Source organism: Musca autumnalis, unplaced genomic scaffold (assembly GCF_047663935.1).
Source record: "Musca autumnalis isolate F117 unplaced genomic scaffold, ASM4766393v1 scaffold_1, whole genome shotgun sequence".
Lineage (NCBI taxonomy): Eukaryota > Metazoa > Arthropoda > Insecta > Diptera > Muscidae > Musca > Musca autumnalis.
The window spans coordinates 77,425,144-77,433,716 of NW_027411644.1; the positions used below are offsets into that span (position 1 = coordinate 77,425,144).

General features: G+C 35.6%; 1 protein-coding gene across 1 annotated transcript in view; it reads right to left on the reverse strand.

The window, feature by feature from the left end:
* Dys (Dystrophin) overlaps positions 1-8,264 on the reverse strand; it is a 917,866-nt gene extending 909,602 nt beyond the window's left edge. The window contains exon 1 of the mRNA XM_073982338.1: positions 8,029-8,264. The gene's annotated coding sequence lies outside the window, so the exon portion shown is untranslated. The remainder of the gene's footprint in view (positions 1-8,028) is intronic.
* Between the last annotated feature and the right edge of the window lie 309 nt (positions 8,265-8,573).

The following is an 8,573-nucleotide window of genomic DNA, read 5'->3' on the forward strand; positions in this document are numbered from 1 at the left end:
GACCAAATCGAATGCTCACTGCGACAGTTATCCTTCACACAATTTTGCAGACAAATTTTGAACTTTTGTGGGGGGGTTCCCGAAGGAGTGAATCAATATAGCCAAAGTTCGAAATTAAACTAAGTTTGGGCAAAATATTTCAAAGTGTAAAATTTGGTTCGAATCGGTAGATCCGTTCTGGAGTTATCGTGCGCACCAGCTAGACAGTAAGAGAGACAGATGAACGGACAGTGCTAAATCGACTCTAAATTGTCTGAAACGAACTTCGTCCAAATATACTTGGGGTCTAAAAACATTATTTCGATGAGGCACATCTTTGGTCGTATTTTGTATATATTCCCTTTACCCTAAAGACTGAGGGTATAAAATAGATGGCGAAGCGACCAAATGCTGCAATATTTGTAAAAAAAATCCAATTGGACAACTGAACTGAAATATTCTCTGTCATGATAGTATGGGAGGAATTGCGGTTCTCTATACAAAACCCATTATATATTAGGCAGTAGGCCCGTTAACTAGCAAACACATTATTGCAATTTGCATCAGGGGAAATGTCAGTAGCTATTTTTCCATTTGTAAGCTACTTTGCCGGTATATGCCACCCAGGAATTAAAATATGGACCAAAAATAAAATTTGTATATTTTTCATACAAAAGCAATGGTCTATGTCACCCGTTAAATAATATCAGATCATCATGCAAAATTATAGACATTTTCTTCAACCTAAACTCTTACCTCCAGCAAAGTTTCGTGACTATTGAGCTGTAATTGCGACCTCTAGCATGTTTATGATAACACTACAAACAAAAAACTGGATATATTAGGCTGTAACTCTGTTATATGATCACGTACATCAACATAATTGACATCAATAGAAAGGTCAAAGAATCGTCTTCCAAGTATAACTTACTTGCCCGGAATGTCTCTTCCAGGAATAAAGATATAAGCTGTATATTCAAAATTTTCGTAATTTTCACACAAAAGGTATGGTCCACTTAACCCTCTAAATATTTTCTGATCGTCATCTCATATTGCAAGCTTCTTCTTTGACATATACTCTTACCTTATTTAACATTTCGTGTTGATCGGACTATTATTGCGACCTACAGAGCCGTTACAAAATTGGTTAAATATTATGTTTTTGGTCCATTTCACCCGCTAAATATTTCACGATCATCACCAATAAAAATAGGGATCTATTCTGGTCTAAATCCTCCATACAAAATTTCGTGACGATCGGTCCATAATTTCGGCCTGTAGTTTGATTACAATTTATAATGGACAGACGGACGGACGGACAGTCACACATCTCAAAATCGCTTTATTGGTATACTACATTGGGGGTCTCCGACGAATATTTCGCGGTGTTGCATGAAATTTTACCAAAACAAACTTATAATACCCTTTGCAGATAGTGGTGTAGGGTATAATAAAAAACTTGAAGTAAATGCAAATTATCCTAACCCAGAGTCCGTACAAACCTTAAAAAAAATGAAAATATCTACAAAATCTAGACAATGCATTTTATAGCAAAAACAAAGGAGAAAAACTAAGTGTTGAAATATTTTTTTCTTTCATTAAGCAGTTGAGTGGAATATGCTGCGGCAGGGACGTACGCAGGATTTCATTTCGGGGGGGGCTCAACTTGACCAAAAATCATGAAATTAAAAAATGTTGTGTAGCGTTACATAAAGGGTTTTTAGTTGATTTTATATGAAACATTGACACAAAGTATATAATTTCAATAGAGAGAGTTTACAATATTATTTGAAATTTGGAACAGAGTAAAATGCAGCATATCATAATACCTTCAGTATAGTCCCCATACAAAAGTTCCGCCTGGTATTTTGAAGTTTTTAACCAAATTCTCCAACATAATTGACGCAATAACTAAAAAATCTTTCAAATGAATATTACACATGTAGGTTTACGTTTTGGTGTATCCCAGAATTTTTAACCACAGTAGCTCTTATTTGACATTTTCGATTCTATTTCAAAGATTTACAGTATTTTTTATTCTTCAAAGTACATATCCAAATATCACACATTAACTTCAGTCCCATTAAAAAAGTTTCGTGTTACTTTTGCCTTATTAAGTTATCAATTGGACACATTTTACCGCGAGGACTGATGCTGATAAGAAGATCTATCTAAAAACCCTATTACTGTTATTTGTATAACATTAATTAATTGAAATAAATAACTTCAAAAAAAGAATAACTCGAATCCCAGAGTGCAGATTAGACTTGTACCGAACAATTCCAATCAAACATTGCCAGCTTTTGTAAGAAAATAATATTCTTTTATGTCATAAAAACACAACTTTACTATTTTACCAGAAGTTATAGAGTCCATGCAACTGAAAAATTCAGAAAATTACATTTATGGTCTGTTCCAGTACTGCAAGAATCTACTCATTTTCAGTAGTAAAAATTTGTAGATTCTTGAAGGTTCTGGAACAGGCATTTAGAACATTTTTATCAAAAATCGGGCGATACCAACTACGATTCATATACTCCGAATTCTACACGCAGTACTGTATGAGACTACGAAACTCACATTCGGGCTCGGCAAAATAGGTTAAGTCGGAAAAACTCCATCTGATATCCCAATGGTAGTTCCGCCTTATTTCTACATTAATTATACGATTAGTTGTTTATGAACTCGATGACATTTAAAACTTTCCAAGGACTATGACCAAAGATTATGCACTTCTGTCGGCACCAACTTATGAAAATTCATAACTTTTGTTTTCTCGAGAACAAGTAAAAAAGTATCAGTATTAAAAGTATAGACTTTAATCTATAGACAGATCGAATACGGGCTTCATATCCAATATCTCTGTCCTAAAAATTGTGTAGTCAGGGAGTTTCAAAATTTCGTTGTCTTTTTAGGACGTATACAATTTCCGACAAAAATATCGAAACATTTGGGTATAAAACTTCACGATTGTGAGCGTTGTGTAAATGTTTATGTTGTGATCATAAATTTGACTTCGATAAGAGTGCAAAAGTTTTGCACTTTTGTGGAGAAGATACCTGCAAGAATGATCCATTTTGGAAGTGGATCTAACATTGGAAGTCATTCCTTTTGAAAGTTATAGTGTCAATCCGTCATTTTAGTTGGTCATGGTAAGATTTAGAGCTTTTGAACCGTTATGTCAGGAAGCATCGACTTACCCACGAAAAATAGAATATCTCTGTAAACAAGACCGCAAAGAGTAGCATTGGCAAAAATGTCCAATGGATTCTCGAACAGCCCTTATATTGCACTTATTTTGAAATTGTGTGAGGGAAGTATCCCATATAGACCCTCTTGGAACTTGATATACATATGAACGCCCGGAAGTAATTTTAGGATGTTCAAAGTTTCGGTGAAATCGGATATTGAAATTTTGTATGGGAGGTACCTGAAGGAGAGAACCGATATAATCCATATGCGAACCTAATCTATATCTCGAAGAAATCGATTTGGACCTTCGACAAAGATAGACTTGTGGGAAAAAAGGACTGGACCGATGTGACTTAAAGTTCTGTTTATCCGTTCGAGAGTTATTATGCGCTCGAACCAGACAGACGAAAGAACTGGGCTAAATCGACACCAAATTATTTGAAGCGGATTTTGTCGAAACATATGAGAAGTCAAAGGCCATTATTTCGATAAGGTACATTTTTATCGTTAGCCTAAAGCCCGAAATTACAGCAGATTTTAATACCATTTAACCAATGTTTGAGCATTAATTTTGTTTGCGGTTGTTTTCAGCTACAACTTTGTTAATGATAGGAAAAATGCAGGTGGGTATGCTACTTACACTGTGCAACATTTTTAAGGTGATCTTGTGCAAACAATTCGAACTGAGGATTTTTTGAAAGTACAGACCCAAACGACAAGAAACCCTAGTTGGGTTTTGTTGTGCCAGATCCAGCTCGGATTTTATGGCCCCATCTAAACCTGGTTAAATATTGAGTTTTGAAAGAAATTCAGGGCTATATCTCTGAAACCAATGCGAATCTTCTTCTGACCTCTGAAGCAAATTTTTAGATAAGAACAAGAATAAAATATTTGGAGAAATAATGAACTCGAAAAACTACATTTATTGTCTCAAATTTCAAAATATATGCAAAAATTCCTCAATTTTTATACATTTCACACTGTATCTCCAAAACCGTTAATTTTTTCTGAATATTTTCTTTTGCAAAAATATTCCCTCGAATGTAATACACAACTTTTCAGAACATGTCATTGTTGTAAAATGCCTCTATGTCGTTGTTTTCAGTACATTTTTCAACGACCATTTAATAAAAATGTCAATAATGTAGTGAAATCCGAAATGCGAGAATAAACTGTTGGTGTGAACTGTGTTTGAAATACGTGTTGTAAAAGATATGATACAAAATACCGCTGAAACAACATGAAGTATTTTAGAGTTTCAGAATGTTCTAAAGAATTGTTGAGAACATTATTTGGAAGATTTTTGCAAAAGGTTACTTGGATCAACTCCCAATAGTTTAGCCGATACTGACCAGAATATCAGCAATTATGTAAAATTTTCTATATTTTATAGATTTTGATGCCCTAGATGGAGTTTTTCCTATATGGTCTGTTCAAAGGATAAGTTCTACTAGTTCAGAGCTACAATATTGCCTAAGACAGCAAGGCCAAATTCCTAATCGTTTCTGAGATAAAGGCCCGATAAATGCAAAAAAGTGTAATTTTAGCCCGGTTTAGATGCGGCCATAAAATACGAACTGGATCTGACAGGACAAAACCCTACTAGGGTTTTTGTAGTCTAAATATGTACTATCAAAAAATGCACACTAGAAGTTGTTTGCATTTTCAGTGTTGCATAGTGTTATAGCAGATATTAGCACTTTATGACGCACAACAATAAATGTTTCTAAATAAAATAAATAATAAAAAATTAAGGACAGTAAAAAAATTTCTTATTGGTTTTAGAGATATGCTCTAGGGAAAACACTTGATATATCGTACATTTTGTCCAGTAAACATGTCATTTCATTCACTTCCAATCCGCACAATACAAAACACGTATTTTATGAATGCAGAATGAGTTTAAAGCCTTTAGACCTTTATATTTATTATAGAATTCCTCGACCCTTTATTATTTGATAATGAAATTACATGAGAAAAAGAAGTAATACAGATTTCAGTGGAAGTTTTCTCAAAAAGAGTATTCAAAAAAAAAACAATTTTAAATATTTCTTAGACAACTTGTTCATAAAGTAAATTTTTAGTACATGACATTCAGAACAATCTAAGTTTTCATTTGAAAATTCCAAAAGTAAAAAATTATTTTAGTGAAAAACGTAATAATTTCTTATAGTAGCTCAAAAAATGTTAGTCGACCAAACCATTTCGGGGGGGGCCCGGGCCCCCAGTGCCCCCCCCCCCTGCGTACGTCCCTGTGCTGCGGGTATTTGTTGGGATTGCAGCTTACCGATGTCCAACTTTTGTGTTGTGTCTGTTCGTATGTTATTTACTAACTTTAGTCAGGTACGTACCTTTGCTGCAACAAAGATGCTGATCCGAGCCGACACTTGCTGCTCGGAACGATCGTACATGCAACACGCTCGATGAATGTCTTCCATCTACCACAACGTGATCAATCTGAATTCTTGTTTTTTTTTTGATCTGTGGACAACCAGATGCCCTATGAATGTGGAGATGCTTAAATCTGATACTGCTAACTAACAGGTTCTTAACCGCTGCGAAGTCTATCCCGACTGGTGGTGCTGACAAAGAAACCTTTTTGACCACTTACAAAACAATAAACCGGCGCCAGCATGGTATGCAAATGTTAGCGCTATGCAGTGGAAGAATATTCAAAGCTGCCAGAATGCCGCCCTGAGGACTGCAACAGGGTACCTCCTCATGACACCAGTGGACCATCTTCAAGAGGAGACGAAGGTTTGTTGTCGATGCAGTACCTACTTTGGTATTATCGCAGGGAGCATCCCTGTCATGATTTAATGGAAAGGCTTCCCCTACCCAGGCACGTCAGGAAAGATCTTCATAAGCTAGAGAGAGAGAGAGAGAGAGGTCCAAAGCTATAAACGAGAACCTCTAGACCAACGAGTCTATCAGGCAGACTTGGATAGGATTCACACTGATGTAGTCGCACAGGCAGTACCGAGACCACTTCATTTTCATCGCAACAGAAGAACCTTTTTTTAACCTCTGACTAACTACAGATCCGCAATCAGACTCATGCTTTGAGGGGTGGAAGTTGAGGAAGGCATGTTGTGGGCAGGGAAGTTGAAGTGGGGGAGGTCAATTTTTGGTGAGCACACTTGCCCCCTTCAAATTCCCCGCCCTCTACTTGTTCCCCCTCAAATTGCCCGCCCCCCCTTAACATACCCGAGCTCAACTTCACCGTCTTCAACATACCCGACGTCAACATGCGCCCCCTCATCTTCCCCGCTGTCAACATGCCCCCTCAACTTGACACAACCCCAACATTACCACCCTCAACTTCCCCCACACCACTACACCAACAATTTTTTCACAAAAATATATCAATTCTTGTTCACTCGATTTTACTTTTTGAGTAAACTTGTACTCTATTTCGAGCATTTTCACTCCCACTCGTATTTTCTTGCAAAACTAGTACTATTCAAGTACTCGTACTCGCAAACATTTTTCACACTCGAGTAAAATCGAGCAAGTCTGAAATTTGCTTCGCGAGTGACGAGTAAAAATGGAGTATACTCGATTTATTTTTTCAATTCGCGCGAGTACTCCCGCTCGAACTCTCGCGAGTAAAATTCGAGCAAGTATTTCGGATCTCTGCCAACAAGTCTTCCATTAAAGCGCAAAAGCGGCAAACTTTTGCGGAGGAGGCATTGAAGGACTGTGCCATTCCATTAGATACCGTGGAATTTTTTCGAGCTTTAGGGTCATTATGTCAGGGGGCTTGGACTTGCCCATAAAAAGTTTCTTGGAGCAAAGTTTCAGCCAAATCGGATACCCAAATGCGTACGTTTATGAATTAATGCCGGCAGGCATTATATAGAAATTATTGACTTTGTTTCAAAAAAAAAAAAAAAAAAATAAATAAATAAATAAATAAATTTGCAATCAAGGGGCAAGCCGCTGTTACAAATTTCAAAACAAACGGAAAAAAATTTAAATATTTTTGGAATATATCCTAAGGACCAATATAGTTCATATTTGAACCTGATCTATGGATGGAAGAAATATTACGATGTGCGATATTTGGACCAAGTCGGTTACTCTCTTCGAGAGTTATAGTGCGTTCATTTAGAGACAAATTTTAAACATATGTGGGTGAATCGATATGACCCATCTCCCAAAGTGATCTACGTATAGACAAATTATTACAAGTGCAAAGTTTGGACCAAAACGGTTGATTCGTTCCGAAATAAACGGGCATGCGAACTGATGGGTGACTCCAATTTATCTGAAACGAATTTCATTCGCCCTAAAGACTGAGTGGGTACTTACTAAAGCCGTAGTACTTGGAGTGTACAAGAGGAAAATTCCTCGAAAAAGCTATAGACTACTTGAACTGAATAGTATATCTAGAGTTCCTTTGTGGAGCCAGTAACTTAAGTAAAGGAGTGTAAGGAATAGGATCGGCCCCACCCTCAAAATACAGATATCCTTCTTTCTGCTTTTATTTCTATCATAAATATTTCCTTCGTCTTTCTCTACTTAAAAACATTTGTTTAATTTTAAGACTTTCTTCTTAAAACCAATGCATTTTATTGAGACATCTGGTTTCAAATAATTTTAAAGCATACTTTTAGGAATCACGTTCAAAATATATAATCTTTGCTTGGTATGCAATCACGAAACACTACGGAAGGCACGTAAATTATATCTTATTTGTATTTTATTCTTCTTTAGGTTTTCAGTAGAATTAGAATTTTCTTTTAAATTATAAAACAAAATAAATATTTGAATTTTTCATTAATTTGTTCAATGACTTAATTATTTTTACATATTATTTTGCAATTATTTCCATTGAAACCCAACAAAAATTACTTTTATTTAAAATCGAACAACAATTCTCAAAACTATCTTAGCAGACAGATGAGATTCTTCACTTTTTTCCATAAACTGCACTTTTTTGTTATTAATTATGCTTTTTTGTGAACGGATCAAATTTCTTTTTGTTTTAATAGTTGCGGTATAATTAATAAACTCCTCGTAAAACCGATGACGACGACAACGAATTGAATTACACTCGAAGTCGTTTACTCGAAACGTGAGATGCTACTAATTTTAATATGTTTAATTCTAATCTTTAATTGCCGGTCCTTGGTAGTGTAGGTGCGCGGAGGTGCATGTTGTTGTTGTGTTTCTTTTCTTTCCATTTGAAATATGAATTGCCGTGAATTCTCAGAGTTTTACTCTCGTTTGTAAATATTTGCATAGAATTTTTGTTTTGTGATTGTTGTTGTTGTGGTTATTTTTTGTTTTTAAAATTTAAATGCGTTAGTGGATATGCTTGGCTGGATGAATGGTTGGTGGTTGTTGGTTGGTTTCCATTTCTAATTCGAATGTTTTTTTTTTTTTCATTTCTTTTC